Here is a 23,949-nt window from a genome sequence, read left to right as displayed (position 1 = left end):
AAACATATTTGTAGGAAAAAACTGAACTTAGATATAAACTTGAGATGTTTTGAGTTGTTTGAAATGGAGACCTGATTCCTGAAGATGGAGCAGCCATCTTGGACTACAGGACAGCCCTGTGAATGGGTTCCTGCTGGCAGAGCCTAGATCCAGGAAGTCTGTGTCCCCAAAGACTTCATGAGGCAACTCTGCCATACTGTCCCTGACTGTCTGTGTTAAGACTGTATCTTGAGTAAGAAATACATTTCTGTATGATTTATGCCTTTTAATGCTATGATATGGTGCTACTTATTGAACCTAAACCTCATCAGTGATGTGAGCTCATTGGTGAATTTTGTTCGTGTACATTTCATGAAATAACAAGGCTTAACTCCATCGTTCTATCATGCAGTAAGTGGTATATGATTAAGTAATGTAATGTAGTAGGTAATGTCTACCCTTTCAAGACACTCAATGGCAAGACCATGGTACAGCTTCTTTAAACTGTGAAGTCATTTCAAATGATGCCTCAGTAGTATAATAACAAGGCAAGTTGCTTATGAGTAAGCATTTTCAGAAAAGCAGGAGGCAAAATTGCATATACTACATGAATACAGTAACATGAAATTACCCTATTCAGTGGCACTGGGAAAGACCTAAAAGAATACATCAGCCCATTAAAAATGGTGGTTTGTGAAGAAAGGGACTAGTTGTGGTGTTTCTTTCTTTTCTTCATAGTATTTTATGCCAGACTTTATTTGATAAAATTATTTTTATTTAAAATGGAATAGCTGTTGAAGGCATTGGGAGAGAGAACACTAAAAAAGACACAAAATAAAGGTTTTCTAATAAAGAGATAATAAAAATTTCTAACAAAGAAAAAGACTGGCTGACAATTGAGGCATGAATATTTAGTGCCACCGACCTACATAGAGTAGCATCATCTCCAGTATCATTCTGCAGCCTTCATGTAGGAACAGAGAAATTAGGAGGCTGGAATGCCAAGACCCAAGGTTTTGGGGAAGAGAGTAGAAGAGGAAAGGGATGAGGAAGTTGTGACTGAGAGGATGGACCTTTGGTATTTGACCAGGAAAGGAGGGTAGGGAAGCAGGTAGACTGATTACTTCCTGGGGACTCAAGCCCCTCCAAGGAGGCCGAGATCAGGTATAATGTGGGTGAAAAAAGCAAAAGCTGAAAGGACTGACATGACAAGAGGGTGCGTGTGTGCTCAGTCACTCAGCTGTGTCTGACTCTTCTGTGATCCCATGGACTACACCTCGCCAGGCTCCTCTGTCCATGAGATTTTCCAGGCAAGAATACTGGAGTGGGTTGCCATTTCCTCTTCCAGGGGATCTTCTTGACCCAAGGGTTGAACCTGTGTCTCCTGCATCAGCAGTCATATTCTTTACCATTGAGCCACCTGGGAAGCCCTTGATAAGAGGTAGGTATTCAGATTTAAGGTCTTAAATGTAATACAAGTGATTACACTTTGCAGTTATGACTTTGGACCAGGCTACTGCAGTGGAGTGCTGTGTTCAGGTCCGTGGAGATCTGTGAAGGTCATTAACTCAGTAGTTAGTCATAATGTTTCAATAAGGCTTACAAATTATTTAACTTGTAATTGTAAAAAAAGAAAATTAAATTTAAATTGATTTAGTTTCTTCAAATTAAATTATTGATTGAAATGGAAAGAGAACCTACAATTATGAAAAGTCTTTAAAAAATAAAGCTGAGAAAGTGTTTCTAAGAGGAAATACAAGGTGCATAACAAAGAAGATAAGAAAATTCCACTTCAGAAATTTCATTTATACCCTTAATCAGCCTAGTTGCACTTCTGAAATTTCCTAGTAACTGCAATTTTGTATGTATTATAAGTGAAATTTATTTATCTCTTCAATTGTGAAATTCTTGACTTCATAGACTTTGTTTTTGTACTGCACAGTGTTTGGCATATTATGGGAATTCCATGTGTTCTTTTATGTGACTGTTTTTCTCCTGTAGTTGTTTAGTTGCTGAGTCATGTCTGACTCTGTTGTGCCCCATGGACTGTCACCCACCAAGCTTCTATGTCCATGGGATTGTCCAGGCAAAAAATACTAGAGTGGGTTGCCATTTCCTTCTCCAGGGGGTCTTCCCAACCCAGGGATTGAATCCACGTCTTCTGTATTGGCAGGCAGATACTTTCCCACTGACCCATTACCCTTACTGCTAGGAAGCCTATTTTTTTTTTCTGACATGATGCTGAAAATCTATATACTTATAGCTGGTAGTATAAGAGTCAGTCATTCAAAATGAATGTTTTTAGATTTCCAGTCATGGGATTATTTTTAAGCGTGAATAGAGTGCTTACTACTTGGGGATCAAAAGGGTACACTGACAACAGATGGAGTATTAAATGGTTCTGTATGTTCCTTTCAAGCCTATAGATTCTATGAGTCTTAACAATTTGTTGTTTATTTCTCTTCATGTATTAATATGGTCATGGATCCAATCTCTTTTCAGTGTACATTATAGAGCTGGAAAACTTACCAATTACCAGTAGTACATCTTATAACACAATTACAGAACCTCAGGGTTCACAGAGAAATTAAATATCAACTCATCCAAGAGCCCATCTGTTTGAAAACCTTCTGGTTACTCAAGAGAGAATTTAGACACAAGGCAGAGAAAGAAAACCACCTTTCAGTTCCCTCACTTCTTTTTCAGTATCATTATCTATCTTCCTTACAAATGACTCTTTTTTATCCATTCATGTGTTTGTAAGGCATTGAAACATAAAGTGAAGTTGCTTAGTCGTGTCCGACTCTTTGCGACCCCATGGACTGTAGCCTACCAGGTTCCTCTGTCCTTGGCATTTTCCAGGCAAGAATACTAGAGTGGGTTGCCATGTTCTTCTCCAGGAGATCTTCCCAACCCAGGGATTGAATCTGGTCCCCCGCATTGTAGGCAGACACTTTACTGTCTGAGCCACCAGGGAAGTTTTGAAACATAAAGCAGTACACAATCAGAGATAAAAATGGCAATATTGCTTATTGGAGAGAGTAGTTTTAGATGTGTGGCCATAGTGGACATCCTATTGTTGTTGCTTAGTTGGTAAGTCTTGTCCAATTCTTTTGTAACCCCATGGACTGTAGGAGACGGTTAGATAGCACCACTGACTCAGTGGACATGAATTTGACCAAACTCTAGGAGATAGTAGAGGACAGAGAAGCCTGGGGTGCTATAGTCCATGGGGATAACAAGGAGTTGGACATGGCTTAGCAACTGAACAACATCAACAAGGTCTGTAGGACATCCTGTTATTCACCCCTAATCGAACTGTGCCCCTCCCCCAGAAGGAAAGGCTTTGCCTGTTGAAGGCAGAGTCTGAACTTATAAATTCATCCCATGGTGGCAAACACACCAAAATACATTGTCTCTGCAGGAAGGGTGAAGTTAGTATGCCCTCGGTCTTCTAAATACACCCATTACATAAGTGACTCCTCTTCTTTGGGGAAGGTGGTAAGGAAACGCTCTTGTCATATTTTCTCTTGTGGAGAGTAGAGTAGAAATCTCCTTCATCTGCAAGTACCATTCTCTCTTTTCACAACACCTTATGTCCGATATGATCCTAAGTAACACAGGGATGTTCACAAGATCGCCATCTTTGCTAAAATTTTCTAATGGTTTCCTCTTTTCCCTCTCTTGTTCCCCATCTCATATGGCTCTGCTCTACATGCCAACGGAAATAGTTGATCTGTATTTTGGGTAGTGTGTTTCATCCTTCCTAAATAAGGTGTTGAATTGTACCTCTGAAGATCTTCCAAGACTTTACAAAAGACTGTTAGGTGAGGCACTTAGGGGGAAGCGATTCATAATGAGTGCCCGGAGCTCACACATCAAGACAGAGAGTTGTATTGCAGAGTCAACCCCACCAGGTCTTTCGGCCACTGATCTGGCTTAGCTGTGATACATTACTATGAACACACTTTTTTTCAAAGACGCTTTTTTTCACCACAACCAACAGATATTCTGTTTGGGAATTGGGGTTCCTACAGCCCACTCATACAACCTCATCTCATTAGTGATCCCCAGGTTCATCATACTTGCTTCATGTAGCTCGAAATCCCTAAATCTGAGGTTATACACTCAAATACCTATCTATAGAGGCCAGGTAAACAGTGTAAATGAGCAAAGTAGAAAGGTGTCGTTTGTGAGAAAATAGTGGGTAGTGTGGCAAATAGAAAGTACAAGCCCCAATTTAAACACATAACTGCTCTTCCACATTAAAAGTTTGTCATGATTTTACACGGTAAACTAGCTGCCTTTCTGTCTCGCAATTTTTAAAAGGAAGCTGAGAAACTCAGACTTCTCTGTGAAGTCCTTTGAATGTGAGGTATTTATGTACACACATAGCTGATTCACTTTGCTGTGCAGCAGAAACGAACACAACATTGTAAAGCAACTATACCCCAATGGGGGAAAAAGTTGATATTGAAAATAGCAACAAAAAAACTAATGTCAAATAAAAAACAAAGCTTACCACACTAGTACAACACAAAACCAAACTAAAACCACAAATACTCAGACTGGATATGGCCCATAAGCTACACCCTTACAGCTGTGCTTCTGTGTTAAATCATTTGCTATTTACCCACCCACTCTTCTTCATAACAGATGGGGTCTACGAATGCCGCCTCGCTGCGCGTCTACTCTGCTTGACTCCCATGTTGTATCCCCTGCCTCGTTACTGGAATATTGGGAAGTTGAGAATATACAATTTCATAATGTGAGCCATGGGAAGTCATTTTCAGACTTGCTTCTTTTTCGTTGAACCTGGCGCCGTCAGAATGGGAAGGATCATGTTGGTTTTGGGAGTTCCATGATTTAGTGAGCAAATCGTGAGTAACCGTCTGATAGACAGAGCTCCTAATTTGGTCTCTGTCATTTCTTAGCAGTGTGCACTTACTCAAGTCCTGCAGCTCTGCTGCATTTTCATTTTCTCATGTGCAAAGTGGAGATACTAATAAAGGAGTGTTACAAGGATTGAGCGGGATAGTTTATAAGAAAGTACCAAGAACACCATTAAGTTTATTGAAACATGGGGCCTTATTATGATTGATGCTTTTAATATTTAAATCTGAACTTGCCTTGGATTTCTTTTGTTTTATTGAAATTGTTTCTTTTTCTTATAGAATGGAATTAACAAACGGTTTATAAAAAAAGGGAATAACTAATCTCAAAGCAGGGTTAGGATTTAATGGAATATATTGATCTGATACAATATTGTCCTCAATATTTCATCCTTGGAACAGATATTTACTGAGTGCCTACTACAGGCCAGACCTTGTCTTGGGCACTGGGTACACAGGGATGAAGGAACAGGAAGGGGCCTGCCCTTATGGAACTTCAGTTTCTAGTCAGGGAGACTAGCATGAAGACTTAAGCAAATAAATACACAGTTGGATGTGGTTTAAGTGCTTTAGGGTAAAATAAAGCAGGATATGGAAATAGAAAGTGACAACAGGAGAAAGAGGAGCTCTTTTAAATTGCATGCTCAGGGAAAGCCTCTCAGAGCAAGAGACAGTTGAGCAGAGATGTCACTGAATTGCAGGAGGAGCCATACGAGTGTCTGGGGAAAAGGTATTCCTGGCAGAGGAAGCGACAGATTCAGATCATCAAAGGCAGGAATAAGCTTGGTGTGTTCAGTGAGCAGAAGATGAGACACGTGTTAACAGACAGAACAAAGTGAGGGAAGAGCAGGAGGCAGGAGTTCAGGTGTGAGCTGGGAAGTGTGGATCGTGCAGAACCCTGTGGATCCCAGGATGGATAACAGTAGAGTCTGTGCATTTTGTTCTGAACGGTATTAAGTTTGAACTGGAGTGAGATCACCTTTCGTTGCCAAAGTGAAGGAGAATTGATTTTAAGCGGACGGGAGTGGAAGGGGGAATGCAGTCTAGGAGAGAAGGGACGCTGGCTATACCTGGAGTTGTAGCAGGGGGCGCAGAGTGAAGCGGTAAGATTCAGAGCATGTAGTGAAGGGGGAGCCAAGAGCCCTCACTGCTGGGTTCTGTGTGTGAGGAAAGGAGATGTGTTCCGGGTGAGTCCCGGGTGTGGGCCTGACTCACTCATTGTTTCTGTTTAATAATGAGATGGCAGTGACTAGAGGAAAAGCAGGTAGGATGGAGATGAGGGGTGAAAACATAAAAGGCTGTTTCAGATGTGGCATGTTAAATGTGAGATTCCTCCGAAGCAACCAGGTGGGGAGGTATCAAGTAGGAAGCTGATGTTTGCATCAGGGGCTGAGGGGTCAAGTGCGGGCTGGTGATGTAGATGACATTTAGAGCGACAGGACTGGAAGGCATTATTTAGGGAGATTTCTCAGAGGAGAGCAAAGAGACAAAGAGCATGGCATCACGAGGCGGTCAGGAAGAAGAGGAAGACCCAGCAAAGGGGACAGGAGAGGAGCAGCCGTGTGGCAGAAAAACAAATGAAAAGGTCAGCTATCGTAGAAGCAAAAAGATAAGTAAGGAGCAATCAAACGTGATTGCTGCTTCTCCCAGGTGAAGGAAGATAGAGCCGGAGCAATTAACACTACTTGGGCAGAGTGGAGGTGGAGCGTGCCCTTCAGAGAGGGGTTTTCACTAAGTGCTGGGCAAAGTCCTGTGGGGAGAAAGATGGTGCCCGTGACTCTACACCACTTGTTGCCAGCTTTTTCCCCCCGCTGTAAATACAAGCACAGAAATAGGCAGTACTCAGGAGGTTAAGTGGAGAAGGCGATGGCACCCACTCCAGTACTCTTGCCTGGAAAATCCCATGGATGGAGGAGCCTGGTAGGCTGCAGTCCGTGGGGTCGCTAAGAGTCGGACACGACTGAGTGACTTCACTTTCACTTTTCACTTCATGCATTGGAGAAGGAAATGGCAACCCACTCCAGTGTTCTTGCCTGGAGAATCCCAGGGATGGGGGAGCCTGGTGGGCTGCCGTCTATGGGGTCGCACAGAGTCGGACACGACTGAAGTGACTTAGCAGCAGCAGCAGCAGCAGGAGGAGGTTAAGTGGGGTCCATGGTTAGTTTCTATAATATATGAGAGTGAATAAAGTAGCCAGGATAGGAAACTAAGTCAAGGATATGATGAAATCAGGGGGCAAGAATTGTGACAAATCTTAGAACACATGAGTCACAGTTTCACAGGTTTCAAAGGTGTTTTGAATCTGACTGTGTGTATAAGCAGGGTGATCTATCCTGAAAAACACCGAAATGGAATGTTTGAGTGCTTCCTTCACAATCAGGTGTCTGCATGAAGATCAGTTATCTGAGGTTTCTTTAAGTCCTTCCTAGTTTCTGAATTTAGAGGAAAAGAATTAGGTCCTTCACCACTGAGCACGATGTTACCTGTGGTTTTTTGTAGATGGCCTTTCTCAGGTTCTATCACTAGCTTCCTCGTAGATTTTTATCTTGAGGATGTGTTGGATTTTGTTAAATGCTTTTCATTCACCTATTGTGATAATTGTATGCTGCTTAATTCTACTCATTAAATTTGAATATGGTGAATATGTCGATTGATTTTTCAAATGTTAAAGCAATCTTGCATTTCTGAAATAAACCCCATTTGGACATAAATGTGTTATCCTTTTAATATTTTGAATTTGATTTGCTTAAATTTTGTTAAGCATTTTTCACTTTGTGTTTATGAAAGCTATTAGTAGGCAGTTTTGTTTTTTCTTATAGTTCAGTTCAGTTCAGTCGCTCAGGAGTGACCGACTCTGCGACCCCATGAATCACAGCACGCTAGGCCTCCCTGTCCATCACCAACTCCCGGAGTTCATTCAAACTCATGTCCATCGAGTCGGTGATGCCATCCAGTCATCTCATTCTCTGTCGTCCCCTTCTCCTCCCGCCCCCAATCCTTCCCGGCATCAGAGTCTTTTCCAGTGAGTCAACTCTTCGCATGAGGTGGCCAAAGTATTGGAGTTTCAGCTTTAGCATCAGTCCTTCCAATGAACACCCAGGATTGATCTCCTTTAGAATGGACTGGTTGGATCTCCTTGCAGTCCAAGGGACTCTCAAGCGTCTTCTCCAGCACCACAGTTCAAAAGCATCAATTCTTCGGCGATCAGCTTTCATCACAGTCCAACTCTCACATCCATACATGACCACGGGAAAAACCATAGCCTTGACTAGACGGACCTTGGTTGGCAAAGTAATGTCTCTGCTTTTTAATATACTATCTAGGTTGGTCATAACTTTCCTTCCAAGGAGTAAGCGTCTTTTAATTTTATGGCTTCAATCAGCATCTGCAGTGATTTTGGAGCCCAAAAAAATAAAGTCTGACACTGTTTCTTATAATTAGAAACTATTTTTCCTTTAAATTTTTTCTCAAAACTTTTATGTAGAACTAGCATTCTTTGGCATTGCCTTTCTTTGGGATTGGAATGAAAACTGACCTTTTATAGCCCTGTGGCCACTGCTGAGTTTTCCAAATTTGCTGGCATATTGAGTGCAGCACTTTCACAGCATCATCTTTCAGGATTTGAAATAGTTCAACTGGAATTCCATCACCTCCACTAGCTTTCTTTGTAGTATGCTTTCTAAGGCCCATTTGACTTCACATTTCAAGATGTCTGGCTCTAGGTCAGTGATCACACCATCATGATTATCTTGGTCGTGAATATCTTTTTTGTACAGTTCTTCTGTGTATTCTTGCCACCTCTTCTTAATATCTTCTGCTTCTGTTAGGTCCATACCATTTCTGTCCTTTATCGAGCCCATCTTTGTATGAAATGTTCCCTTGGTATCTCTCATTTTCTTGAAGAGATCTCTTGTTTTTCCTATTCTGTTGTTTTCCTCTATTTCTTTGCATTGATCACTGAGGAAGGCTTTCTTATCTCTCCTTGCTATTCTTTGGAACTCTGCATTCAGGTGCTTATATCTTTCCTTTTCTCCTTTGCTTTTTGCAGTCCCTTGGATTGCAAGGAGATCCAACCTGTCATTTCTAAAGGAGATCAGTCCTGGGTGTTCATTGGAAGGACTAATGCTAAAGCTGAAACTCCAATACTTTGGCCACCTCATGCGAAGAGTTGACTCAATGGAAAAGACTCTGATGCTGGGAGGGATTGGGGGCAGGAGGAGAAGGGGACGACAGAGAATGAGTGGCTGGATGGCATCACCGACTCGATGGACATGAGTTTGAGTGAACTCCGGGAGTTGGTGATGGACAGGGAGGCCTGGCGTGCTGTGATTCACGGGGTCACAAAGAGTCGGACACGACTGAGCGACTGAACCGAACTGAGTATTACCTATTTCTTAAAACATTTGAGAGAATTCCTAAGTGAAGCTATTTGGGTCTGGAGTTTAGTATATGAGAAAAATTTTAAGCAATTTGTTTGACAGCTATAGAGTTATTGAAATTATTATTTTTCTTCTTCAGTCAACTTTTCTAGTTTATAGCTTTCCAGGCATTTGCTGTTTCACCTAAATTGTCAGAATAATTGGCATATTATTTTTTATCATATTCTCTTAGTATCCTCTAAATATCTGAAGTATCTGTAGTAATGTCAGCTTTCTCATTAGAGATATTGACAACTTGGATCTTTTCTCTTTTTTCTGATCAATTTGGCTCGAAGTTTATTATTTTTATTGATCATCTTATACAACCAGCTTTTAGTTTCATACTTTTTCTCTAATATTCTGCTGTATTCTGTTACACTGGTTTTTGTTTAGACCTTTATTATTTCCTTTCTTCTGCCTTCTTTAGATTTAATTTGCTCTTTTCAGTATTTTTATAATTGTGGAAGCTGAGACCTCAGGTTTACAATGATGGCTAATCCATTTCTTCTAAGGGATTCTTGCTCACATTGGTAGATATCACGGTCATCTGTGTTAAATTCACCCATTCCAGTTCCTTTTAGTTCACTGATCCCTAAAATGTCTGTGTTCACTCTCGCCATCTCCTGTTTGACCACTTTCAGTTTGCCTTGATTCACGGACCTAACGTTCCAGGTTCCTATGCAATATTGCTCTTTATGGCATCGGACTTTCCTTCCATCACCAGTCGCATCCACAACTGGGTGTTGTTTTTGCTTTGACTCTGTCTCTTCATTCTTTCTGGAATTATATCTCCACTGATCTCCCATAGCATACTGGGCGCCTACCAACCTGGGGAGTTCATCTTTCAGTGTCCTATCTCTTTTCCTTTTCATGCTGTTCATGGGGTTCTCAAGGCAAGAATACTGAAGTGGTTTGCCATTCTCTTCTCCAGTGGACCACGTTTTGTCAGAACTGTCCACCATGACCTGTCCATCTTGGGTGGCCCTACATGGCATGGCTCATGGTTTCATTGAGTTAAACAAGGCTGTGGTCCATGTGATCAGTTTGGTTAGTTTTCTGTGATTATGGTTTTCATTCTATGTGCCCTCTGATGGTTAAGGAGAAGAGGCTTATGGAAGCTTCCTGATGGGAGAGACTGACTGAGGGGGAAGCTGGGTCTTGTTCTGATGGGCAGAGCCGTGCTCAGTAAATCTCTAATCCAATTTTCTGTTGATGGGTGGGGCTGTGTTCCCTCCCTGTTGTTTGTCTTGAGGCCAAACTATGGTGGAGGTAATGAAGATAATGGTGACCTCTTTCAAAAGGTCCCATGCACTGCAGCACTGAGTGCCCCCGACCCTGCAGCAGGCCACTGTCAACCCACGCCTCCGCCAGAGACTCCTGGACACTCACGGACAGGTCTGGGTCAGTGTCTTGTGGGGTCACTGCTCCTTTCTCCTGGGTCCTGCTGTGCACAGGGTTCTGTTTGTGTCCTCCAAGAGTCTCTTTCCCCAGTCCTGTGTAAGTTCTGGCGGCTCTGTGGTGGGGTTAATGGTGACCTCCTCTAAGAGGGCTTATGCCATACCCAGGTCTGCCGCACCCAGAGCCCCTGCCCTTATGGCAGACAACTGCCGAACTGTACCTTCGCAGGAGACGCTCACACACAGCTCTGGCTCAGTCTCTGTGGGGTCTCTGAGTCCTGGTTCGCACAAGGTTTGTTTGAGCCTCTGAGCGTCTCTGGTGGGTAAGGGGTTTGGTTCTAAACACAAATTCTCCCCTTCTACTGTCTTGCTGGGGCTTCAACTTTGCCGTTGGAAACAGCTGTAAAGCTGTCAGTTTCCCTCTAAGTACTATTCTGTATGAACCCCACAGATTTTGATATATTGTGCTATCATTTTGACTCAGGGACAGATACTTTCTAATTTCTCTACTGATTCCTTGTTTGATTAACAGACAACCCACTTTCCAAATATTTGTGAATTTTTCAGGTAACTTTCTGTTATTTATTTCTGATTTAATTCTATTTTGGTTTGCTCCATTTTGTAAGGAAGTTACCCCAGGATGCGCTCTATGTCTTTCTTTTGTCCCTGCAGATCTGTTCTCTGCTCTCCACTGTGATTTCTTCCTTAGGAGGCTTTCTGTAGGGCTGCGACTATGGGCTCTCTTTTGCTTTTGTCTTTTTTTCTCTTTCTTTCCCACAGTTTCACAGTTCCTGAGCTCCGTTAGGAGCCAGAGGGAAGGAGGTGTGGCTTATGTAGGCAGGCTGCTCCTCTACCACTCTCTTTGCATGCCTGTGTGCTCAGTCACTCAGTTGTGTCTGACTCTTTGCGACCCCCATAGACTGTGGCCCCCCACGCTCCTCTGTATTTGATTTACCTGGCAAGCATACTGGGGTGGGTTGACATTTCCTACTCCAGGGGAAATTCCTGATCCAGGGATCAATCCCGAGTCTCCTGCGTCTCCTGCATTGGCAGGTGGATTGGGCGGCTCAGTTGGTAAAGAATCTGCCTGCAGTGCAGGAGACCCAGGTTTGATCCTTCGGTTCAGAAGATCTCCTGGAGAAGGAAATGGCAACCCACTCCAGTATTCTTGCCTGGGAAGTCCCATGGACTGTAGCTCGCCAGGCTTCTCTGTCCATGGGATTCTCCAGGCAAGAACACTAGAGTGGGTTGCTGTGACCTCCTTTCCTTCAGTTCAGTTCAGTTCAGTTCAGTCGCTCAGTCGTGTCCGACTCTCCGCGACCCCATGAATCACAGCACGCCAGGCCTCCCTATCCATCTACAGGGGCCCTAATGCTAGATGCTCCCCTTGAAGAAAGATCAGCCAAGATGCACCAAAAAGCTGCTGCTTCTTCTGACTTATGATGATTACTCTGCATTCTTACCTTTTACGACTAGTGAAGGAATAAACACTACAATTAGTAATCTCTGAATACCGCACTATCCCTTAGGGGTTGTAAATATCCCCTTTACTAAATTTCCTAAATTACCCCAGTTTGAATGTACCATTTGCTTTTTTCAGGACCTGGACTGTTACAGAGAAGGTAGAAGAGATGTTCTCAAGAAGCTAGTAGGGGAAACAAGCCATATATTCTACAGCCTGTTGTGAATTGTCTTTAATGGATCTGTAAGTGTCAAATGAGTGAGAGAGATTACTGGCTACAGGCATTCCAACATGGGAAAAAGAATTCCAAATAACAAGCCCATTCTAAGTTCCTGTCTGAGTTTGGAATACTTTTTTTTTTTTCCTCAGCAAACAAAGCTTTAATCCAAATTGTGAACTAAGAAATTTTCCATAATATTGTAGACTTCAGCGAGGCAATTGAAACATAGGGTGTATTTGAAAAGGCAGAGGGGTGGCGTGAATTCACATGCCAAACTGGATTGTTCTTTAATTATTTGATATATATGCTTTGTTTCTCTACACCTATACATTTTCCGAAAAGACTTACAATAGCACTGTGTGACTCTTTCCTTCCATCAAATAAATGAATAAGATTATTGGGAAAACCAGCCATTTAAATTAGTGCTAGGGTAGGATGCTTTGGCTCTGATTCTAGGGAAAGAGACCAAAATTTTCCTGAGAGGTTGGATGGGAACAAAGAGAAATTACAATTACAGCTGACACAAAGAGTCAGGTAGTTGGGCAGTGATATCAGCCTTATATTTGAGAGGAGAATTTTAGTCATCCAATGAGAAAGACTGTGTTTAGCCAATGGCAGAGAAGATTGGTAATATATTGGGAAGTAGAGTAGAGGGTAGCATGAATGAAAAGAATTCAGGTAATATGTCATGAGAAAAGAAACACTATTTGAGTACTTATTACTACTGAGTACTGTCCAAGAGGCCTTTAAGTGACCCTTAAATAAATATCAGCAAAGTAGGTGAAGGAATGGTTAAGTGGATGCTTCCATAGACAACATGTAAATTGCTACACAGCAGCATTTATGGGCTGAAATTAATTAATGTGCTCAGGCTCCCAGATGTTGAGACTACAGAGGGTTAGGTTCGAGGGTGAAGAGGAAAACACATATGTAGTGATAAATGTGTGTGTTTTTTTTTTAAATGCACTGAAATGTGGACCCAAGCAAATGGGTCCTGACTTTGTTAACCATTGTGAAGCAAAAGCAGACCAAAATATATGAATACTTTGGGTAAGCTAATACTTTTGAATCCTTTAAAACTTAGTTGACATTTTTTTTTAAAAAAAAGAAAAGGTGAGTACTGTGAGGGGGAGTGGCCTAGAAAGAGGATGGGTGGAGTCTGACTTAGCTTTTCCTTTTTGTGTCATGAAGTTCACCTTTGGTCTCATATTGCTTTTCCCTCTCAACCATCCAAAAGCTTCCAGTTAATCAGCCCCATCCTTCTTGAAAGGGAATTAAGGACTATCTGTTGTTATCCAGGCGTGTACCTTAGAGATCTTAATATGGATTGACCCCTTATGGTTTTTCCAGTGGTCATGTATGGATGTGAGAGTTGGACTGTGAAGAAAGCTGATCACCGAAGAATTGATGTTTTTGAACTGTGGTGCTGGAGAAGACTCTTGAGAGTCCCTTGGACTGCAAGGAGATCCAACCAGTCCATTCTAAAGGAGATCGATCCTGGGTGTTCTTTGGAAGGACTGATGCTAAAGCTGAAACTCCAATACTTTGGCCACCTCATGCGACGAGTTGACTCACTGGAAAAGACTCTGATGCTGGGAAGGATTGGGGGCGGGAGGAGAAGGGGACGACAGAGAATGAGATGGCTGGATGGCATCACTGACTCAATGGACATGAGTTTGAGTGAACTCCAGGAGTTGGTGATGGACAGGGAGGCCTGGCGTGCTGTGATTCATGGGGTTGCAAAGAGTCGTATATGACTGAGCGACTGAAATGAACTGAACTGAACTGAACTATACACTCAGAGTCATTTAAAAAAGAAAGACTTTCAGGTGCCTGTTATTGATGAAGATAAGTCTGAGAGCTTTGAAATACTGCTTTAATAAATACCATTGATTATATAAATTAAACCACTTTCTACTTACAGACATTGTAGCAATTTTTCTAGTTCTACTTTAATAATAATCTCCCTTTTCACATTGATCTGCTATGCTACTTGTATGATCTTTCAAAATTACATGTGTGTTTGTCTTTTCAACGCAACTCCAATCAAAGACAACCAGACTTGGATGAGGCTGAGTTTTAAACTTCTATGGGAGTATAAAAAGTCAACAATAATCAAGATACATTATTACTGTTATTACTAATCTTAACATTTGTGAGTTTGTTTACTTTTGCTGTAAAACACTCTTGTCTTAACTACTGAAGTTTCATTATAAATCCTGATATATTCTGAGATTTACTCTTTCTTGGCTGTCTTTAGATATATCTTGATTATTGTTGACTTTTTATACTCCCATAGAAGTTTAAAACTCAGCCTCATCCAAGTCTGGCTGTCTTTGATTGGAGTTGCATTGAGTCTATAAGCAATTTGGGATGAATGGACTTCTTTGTATGTTTCTATCACAAACATGATGTCTACAAGTCTTTCTTAAATGTTTCTCAGTGGAATTTAGTTTATCTGTTAATAGTTTATTTATTTATTTTTAATTGTTTGGCTGCACCAGGTCTTAGTTGCAGCATGCGGGATCTAGTTCCCTGACCAAGGATGGAACTTGAGCCCTCTGCATTAGGAGCACAGAGTCTTAGCCTCTGGACTACCTCAGTGGAATTTTGTGATTATTTTTTGCTCTTGGATCTTATACATCTTTGGTTAGATTTATTCCTAAATATTTTACAGCGTTACTTGCTATGTTAATATCTTTATTTTAAAAATTACATTTTCTTTTTATTTGATACTATATAGAAATACTGGCGGAGAAGGCAATGGCACCCCACTCCAGTACTCTTGCCTGGAAAATCCCATGGATGGAGGAGCCTGGTAGGCTGCAGTCCATGGGGTTGCTACGAGTTGGACGCAACTGAGAAACTTCACTTTCACTTTTCACTTTCATGTACTGGAGAAGGAAATGGCAACCCACTCCAGTGTTCTTGCCTGGAGAATCCCAGGGACGGAGGAGCCTGGTGGGCTGCCGTCTATGGGGTTGTAGAGAGTCGGACACGACTGAAGCGACTTAGCAGTAGCAGCAGCAGCAGAAATACTGGGGCTTTCCAGTTGGCGCTAGTGGAAAAGAACCTGCCTGCCAATGCAGGAGATGTAAGAGACCCATAGGGTCGCAGAGAGTCGGACACGACTGAAGCGACTTACCATGCAGGACATAGAAATACAATAGAATTTTTATTTTGCACTTTTAAAACTGTTCAATTCTCTTATTATAATAATTATATTTTTATATATTTCATAATATATTTGTATAATAATTCTCTTGATTCTTTAGGATTTTCCATGTGAACAATCATATTGTCTGCAAATAAGAACAGTTTTTTTCTTCCTCTCCAACCTAGTCTTATACCATACTTCTTTTTCTGATATTATTCCACTGGCTAGGAAACTATCTGTTTCTCACCATACAAAACAAACAACCTCAGATGCACTGAAGACTCAAATATTAAGTGGTAAAATTTTCTTAGATAATAGAGGTGATACAGGTGTAGGAAACATTTTATTCCACAGGATATCAAAAATACTAACCATAAAGGAAAAGACAGATCAATTTTAAAATGAGAACTTCCGGTAATCAAAAGATAGCTTGATGAAAGTGTTAAAAAAAAAGCTATAAATAGGAAAAGGGTATATTGTCATACACACAATTGACAAAAGAGAGTCACTACCTCCTTAGTGGATAAAGTGAAAGTGAAGTTGCTCAGTCGTGTCCAACTCTTTGCGACCCTATGGACTGTAGCCTGCTAGGCTCCTCCAAGCATCGGATTTTCCAGGCAAGAATACTGGAGTGTGTTGCCATTTCCTTCTCCAGGGGATCTTCCCAATCCAGGGATCAAACCCTGGTCTCCTGCACCGCAGGCAGACTCTTTACCATCTGAGCCACCAGGGAAGCCCTTAGTGGATAAAGAGCTTCTACAATACAATATTAAAATGGGAAAACAATCATTTCACAGAAGAAAAGATATTCATGACCAGTAACCATATCCAGTGATAATCAGCTTCATCAGTGATGAGGGAAATGCAAAATAAGAACATAATGACATAACACATTTTGCTGATTTCATTGATTAAAATTTTACATGTCTAAAGATACCAAGTATTGAGTATGCAAATCAATAAGATTGTCTGTAAGTTGCTGATAGGAGTGTAAACTGGCATAACATACTGGGAAAATAAGGTATTGCCTTGGAAACCTGAACACTTACATATCTTAATAAGTGAGCAATTCAACTTTCTGGTGTATACCCAAGAGAAACAGTTGCACAAGATCAATATAAGATGTAAATAAAAACTTTCACATCATCATAGTTCATAATAGTAAAAATCTGAGCAGCCTTAAGAGCTATAGTAATTAAATCATAGCATATTCAAGCAATGAATTACAGAGTAGTGAACTGAATCAGGGGATTCCCAGGTGGTGCTAGTGGTAAAGAACCTGCCTGTCAATGCGGGAGACATAAGAGATGCAGGTTCAATCTCTGCATTGGGAAGATCCCCTGGGGAAGGGCATGGCAATCCACTCCATGGAGAATCACATGGACAGAGGAACCTGGCAGGCCATAGTCCATATGGATGCAAAGAGTTGGACATGACTAATGACTTAGCACACACACATGTACTGAATCAACCCCATGTATTACCTAAGATATGAATGAATCTTACTAATTTAATGGAAATGAAAAATACCAAATCCCCAAATATTGTACTCAGCCTAATATTCTACAAAATTCAAAAACAAGTGTAACTAAGTAATATATTGTTTAAGCATACACATGTATTTCTAAAACTATTAAATATTAAAGGGAATAATTAGGAAAAAAGTTGGGATTATATTTGAGGTAGAAGGAGAGGCAGGAGAGCAGGATTGGGGGGAGCATATAGATAAAAGCTGTTGTCAGAGTTTTACTATATTGGGTTGCACCGGACACTCTTGAATGATTTTTATTACTCAAATTCATAAATGAAATAATGGCATGTGTGGATCACTGAAGATTATCATGACTTGAGGATTATAATCAATCTAATTCTGCACACCTGAGGTTCTTTTAAATCATATACAACAAGAACACTTATGAGTTGCACTTAATTACTGTGCACACCCTCTCAGGGAGAAGAGTGTAAGGATAAGAAGGGAAGCACTTTAGTGAAAATGCACTGTTGCCCAGATAAATGCACTCTTTCCCAAGAAAACTGTAGATGGTGTTTTTCTTCATTACTGTTACATAGAGATTAGCCAAAATTATCTACTTCCTATTCAGAGGATCACAGAATTTGATATTAATATGGACCATAAACTTCATCCAACTATGATAATTAAAAAGATTCTGATTTTTTTTTAAATAGCTGCTTGAATTAGTGACTTTTTCTTTTAACCTAGATATTATAATGCTCTTTTCTTAGACTCATCTTCTCTGTTTTTTCAGAGTTTTAGTCTTATGGCAATATATAATTTACATTTCCACTTAAGAATGTGATGATACTACCTTATGGCTTCCCTGATTACTTTTATTAGTAAGGCTCTAGTGTGTGTATTTTCCTGGTTAAAGTATAAGCCTCAACCTCTTTTTTCTGAAGCATCTGTCAGGGCCCTAGGGCAGGGGTTCCCAACCTCAGGGATCTGAGGTGGAGCTTTAGTAATAATAGAAATAAAGTGCACAGTAAATGTAATGCACTCGAATCATCCCGAAACCATCCCCTCCACTCCGGTCTGTGGAAAAATTGCCTTCCATGAAACTGTTCCCTGGTGCCTAAAGGGTTGGGGATGGTTGCCCTAAAGTGAAAGTGAAAGTGAAGTCGCTCAGTCGTTTTCCGACTCTTTGCGATTCCATGGACTTTAGCCCACTAGGTTCCTCAGTCCAAGGAATTCTCCAGGCAAGAGTACTGGAGTGGGTTGCCATTTCCCTGTCAAAATCACATTGGTGGGTAGGGGAGGGGACAAGGCATAATGGAGAGAGTAAGGGGTGTTGGGGTGGAAAGTTATGAATGAAAAAAATGGAAGCAGAGAGAAAAGAGTTGCCTTAAATCACTCAGTAGATTCATCAATTAATTCAGAGGAATATTGTGGTGACTAGAAATGGGCTAGCCAGAGCCCATTTCTCCAGGATGTGGGCAAAATGCACTTCCTATTTCATCCCACGGCTCTTTACCAGGTACTTGCGCCAGATAGGGAGCCAGCTTTTTTTTTTTCCTGTTTTATTTATAGCTAGAAGTTAAAAGTTTCTAATGCCTCCCCTCTTTATACCTGAGATTCCACTCCACAGGAGAGATGTCGAGTCACTTCTGACAGAGTTGATAAGGACTTCTGCTCACCACACGAAAGACCAGTACATGGGGAGGCAAGTTCCTGGGGCAGGAATAACGACTTTAATCAGAAAGCCATCAGCCTGAGAGGTCACGGGACTGATGCCTCTAAGAACCAGCTTTCCCCAGTCAGAATTCCGGTTCCTTTTATACAGAGGGTGAGGACGGGGCGGGCAACCACTGTGATGCTGGCCAACCATTGGCCGAGCCTGCTGCTTATGGCCCCGCCCTAACGGCCGCCCCGCCCTAACGGCCGCCCCAGTGGCCCCGCCCTAACGGCTGCACCTTAACTAACGGTTCCTGTGCTAGCCCCGCCCCTGGGCCAGAGTCTCTTCACAGCAAGAGAGGAAGTGCTGTCTGGCTTCTTGTTGCCAGCGGACACCAGAAGGATTATCACCGGGTGCTATCCTCGGGGTGCTCACGGAGCTCTCAGAGCCACCAGCATCACTGCCAGTGTTGGAAGGAGGGGGCTGTGGCAGGTGAAATATGGGGGAGAGGTGGTAGAGAACAGAACTGTTGTGAAATTGTGTGGACAGAACACAATTTTTTTCTTTAATCTCCCCCACCAAGCCTTTTTATTTTTTCCCCAAAAGCAGTTTTGCCTAGAGAAAATCCTCCGTCCGTGGAATTCTCCAGGCAAGAATACTGGAGTGAGTTGCCATTCTCTTCTCCAGGGGATCTTCCCAACCCTGGGATGGAACTCTGGTCTCCTGCATTGCAGGCGGATTCTTTACCGTCTGAGCCACCAGGGAAGCCCCGAGAAAAACCCCAGTGCCCCGCATTTGCGACAAAATCATCTCCTAGGACAGATCCCAGGAGAAAACGGTGAGATCCAGAACTCCTATCACCGGTAGAGTTTTCTGAAATATAAACAGTTTATCAGATGTAATGTATTTAGAAGAAAAATGCAATTATTTTAAGAACTTAATTCCAAAAGACTGAAAGAGCCCAAAGTCTGAGCAGAAAACAGTGTCTGCTGACAGCACCAGGTCAGGAGGGGGCTGTGGGCACAAGAGACCCCTTTCACCAGGAGTTGATGGTGGTGACCCTTTCTTTTCCCAGGCTGCCCATCCACACCATTGTGGGTTCCTGGTTACAGTCAGGAAGCACTCTCCCAAGAATCCACAACTGTTACCAGGGTACTCCCTCCTCCAAGCACCCTCCCCACCTCTAGTGCCTCCCGCTCCCCAGGACCCCACTAGGAGCCCATTCCTTCCCCTTTAGCCTAAGATTCATCTAAGAAACAGATTACCTAGAATGTTTAATCTTATCATGTAGTCCCTGGAACTTGTTTTCTTTGAACTGTGTCTGAACCGTTGGTTTCTTTGCAGTCTGCCTTTTAATTAGACTCCTACTGTATCTATGAAAGTCCTCCCCAGACTGACTAATCAAGTGCACCAGGAAACTGAAATTCCATCATAAAACAGTTACTAATGTGTGGGAGTGGGAGGGGGGGATGATTCAATTGCTGTTTTATTACCCAAATTGACAAAGATCGGTGATGGAGAGTGTGCGCACTGGAGTTGCGTGGCAACACGCTCGTCTAATTAATGAAGTGACAGCCTTATGCTGTGAAGTAGAAAAAGGACTTGACAAGACTCATGGCTTTTCTCATTGACTCGAACAGCTGGAATGGTGTTTCCTAACGTTTTCACAAGGTTTGGCAGTAATATATTACCCTTGTCACTCTTAAAGAGGAGCGAGGGGCAATTAAATTTTTTCCTCACTGTCCTGTATCCCAATAGGAAGACAGAGATGAGTGCTGACCACCCCACCTCGCCTGCCCCCACCATCTACCTACCAATGCCCACCCCAACCACCATTCACACTACCGTCAGATAGCTCCATTGTCAATCTTGCCTTTTTTGGTATCTTTTCTGGGAGAAAGATGGAGAAATCAACCGGGAACTCACATTAATTTTTCCAGGGAGAAAAAGAAATAAAAACATAAGGCCCTGATACACAGTTTGCTAATGATTCTGAATTCATAAACCGATGGGATCAAAAACAGAAAACTGGGACTTACTGTGAATTAATCACATATGAATAATATTGATGAATATTTTCAGTGGCTAAGGACTGTGTCTTTATCAGAAGAAAATGCATGTGATTTAATCTTTTTCAGGTTTTTTTTTTTTTTTTAAGTGTCTGTTGCCTGGCTACTTCTGTTGTTTAGGCAAATATTTGGGCCTCTATGTGTTTGATTCTGCTCAGATAAGCAAAGGGGACCAGATGGATTTGAGAACCGTATCTCTCTTGAGTCTGGAGAGTTCTCTGGAGATCAGATGAAAAACAGCCTGCTCATTTGTGCAATTGCAAAGTTCCAGAAAAACAGGTCACATGGTACTACAAAGGCAATCATACTTCTGATATTTCAGCTGTTTAATTCTTTTCATATTTCCCCTCCAAATATCCTTTTAAAAAGGGGAGGGGAGCTGTCTTTCTCTTAAATGTCTCCTTGCTCGACATGGGTAGGTCCAGATTCAGGTCTAAAGCGGGTCTAATCCCAAGGTAACGTGTGTGAAGTTTAGTCCTGATAACTAACATTTTGGGGGAAGGTAAATGATTGTAAAAGTAAATTTCAGCTCCCAGTGAAGCTACTTGGTTGGGAAGGATTTCTGGGGTTGGCACAGCTCAGTGGTAATTATCGAGACTTGAACATAGTTTTTGTTTCAAGGGGAAAGACATTTGGCAGCAGATCCCACAGTCTCTAAAAGGCCACATCGTTTTTTTTCAAGGGATGCCAAAACCTCTAATTTCCATACTTAAAATGTTAATGCTCTTCGCTCACCCATATCCTGGTCTCCACTGGCTTTGTGGAACAGGTATGGCTTTTTCTGCATTGCTCTCATCACGGGAAACCACAGAGCCTTCAACCTGGCAGGATTTCCGTGGGTGCCAGTATATCATTTAGGCCAGTCCGTGTCGGACAGCTTTCAAATCTCCATAGCCAAACTCGTGTTTCACTCGAAGGGGTAAAACAGGGTTATTCAAGCAAATGATATCGAAGCTTTTTGTACAATTCACGGAAAAGATTCATCACCTTTTTTTCTTGAGAAGCAACAAAAACAGTATATTTAATCATCAAATATGTGCCAAGTGTTATGCTAACCAGTGCAGAGAGATCCTGAACTGGAAGACACAGCTCATGACGTTTAAAGGTGTGAGAGTCCTTTGGGTGATAATATATGTTCAAAACCAGCAGGGTGTGATCCCAAGGCTCTTCCAGAGCTATCAAAATTGTGTGTGTGAACACACACACACACACACAATTCTCTCAGAATTATAGTGCGTTCATTCTTTCAACAAACACTGTGCTGGTATCAAAGGCAAAAGGGGAGGAGGGATAAATTAGGAGTTTGGGATTAACACACTACTATATAAAATTTTAAAAATCTATAAAATCTGTAAAATACTATATATAAAATAGGGGGCTTCCCAGGTGGCTCAGTGGTAGAGAATAGCCTGCTAATGCAGGAGACCCAGGAGACGCAGACAGGAGACTCAGGAGACAGGGGCTTGATTCTGGATTGGGAAGAATCCCCTGGAGAAAGAAATGGCAGCCCACTCCAGTATTCTTGCCTGGGAAATCCCATGGATAGAGGAGCCTGGCAGACCACAGTCCATGGAGTCACAAAAGAGTCAGACATGACTTAGTGACTAAAACAACAGCAACAAAGATGACTAATATACTGTCTTCATCCTCATGGAGCACACAGACAATGCAGAAAACACTAAGCACACAGATCAGCTTTTAGCAAATATTTATTGAGTAATTATTATCAGCCAGGCCTTATGCTGTGTGATGGAGATGGAAGACTATGACACTTATTATGGATCTTGCCTTTTATGGAGTTTGCAGTCATGCACTTATTTATAAGAACAATTAAGACTGTTAAGTACACAGGTAAAATGTAAAATCAACTATGTTCAAATCTTAGTTTTTCAATGTACTACCAATAAATCTAGACATGTTTATTTTTTTCTCTTTAGCATTTTTAATGTGGACCATTTTTGAAGTCTTTATTGAATTTGCTTCAGTATTGCTTCTATTTTATGCTCTTGTTTTTTGGCCTTGAGGCATGTGGGCTCTTAACTCCCCGACCAGGGTTTGAATCCATAACCCCTTCATTGGAAGGAGAAGTCTTAACCACTGGACCACCAGCGAAGTCCCCTAGACACATTTCTAAACCCCTCTAAGCCTTGCTTTCTTCTTCTGGAAAATAGGAGTAAAAGTACATACTACATACATTTTGTAGCAATTAAAATAAGGAAAGCAATTTAGAAAGATGCAAATGATAACCCTGTATACAAGACAGCAAAAGAGACACAGATGTATAGAACAGTCTTTGGGACTCTGTGGGAGAGGGTGAGGGTGGGATGACTGGGGAGAACGGCATTGTAGCATGTATATTATCATATGTGAAATGAATCACCAGTCCAGGTTCGACGCATGATACAGGATGCTTGGGGCTGGTGCACGGGGATGACCTGGAGGGAGTATATGGGGAAGAGGGATGTGGGAGGGGGGTTCAAGAAAGGGAACACATGTACACCCGGGGCGGATTCATGTCAATGTATGGCAAAATCAACCAATATATTAATGTAAGGTAATTTGCCTCCAATAAAATAAATTAAAAATAAAATAAAAATAAAATAAGGAAAACAAGTACCACATTTAATTTCAGTGTCTTCAATATCACGGTTGTTCAATTAATAGTGGTTATTTGTAGATATAAATGGGTTTCTTTTCAAGGCAAGTGACAGTAGTATGGGGGTGGGGCAGCCAAGCCAGATGAGGGGTACAAATGACCTGAATTGCATGTGAAGGATGAGAGGAATTAGGGACTCCCCTGGCAGTCCAGTGGTTAAGACTCTGTGCATCCACTACAGGGTCTACAGTTTCAATCCCTGGTCAGGAAACTAAGATCCCATTTTCCTCAAGCCACGTAGCACAACCAAAAAAAAAAAAAATAATAAAAATAAAGGAGGAGTTAAGGGGAGGAGGAGCAGTTATGCAAAAGCACAGATGTCTGAGGAAGCTGCATGTTGCCCTAGGCCTGGAGGATAGAGTGCCAAGGGTGGGGAAAGCAGTGGTGAAGAATTAGGTTGAATAGGAAATCCAAGATCTAACCATGAGGGCCTAGAATTTCTTAGTAAGAGGAATGAATTTGTATATTGAAGACAATGAGAAATGATTGAATAGTAGTTAGAGGAACATTTCTCGAAGGAAAAGTTGCTTGAACTAAACACTGATTGACGGGTAGGATTCAAACTGAT

This window comes from Moschus berezovskii, chromosome 26 (assembly GCF_049115385.1).
Source record: "Moschus berezovskii isolate FMDL1 chromosome 26, NW_MosBer_1.0, whole genome shotgun sequence".
NCBI classification, from domain to species: domain Eukaryota; kingdom Metazoa; phylum Chordata; class Mammalia; order Artiodactyla; family Moschidae; genus Moschus; species Moschus berezovskii.
The sequence above is the reverse complement of the archived record's forward strand: the minus strand, read 5'-3'. Positions refer to the sequence as shown.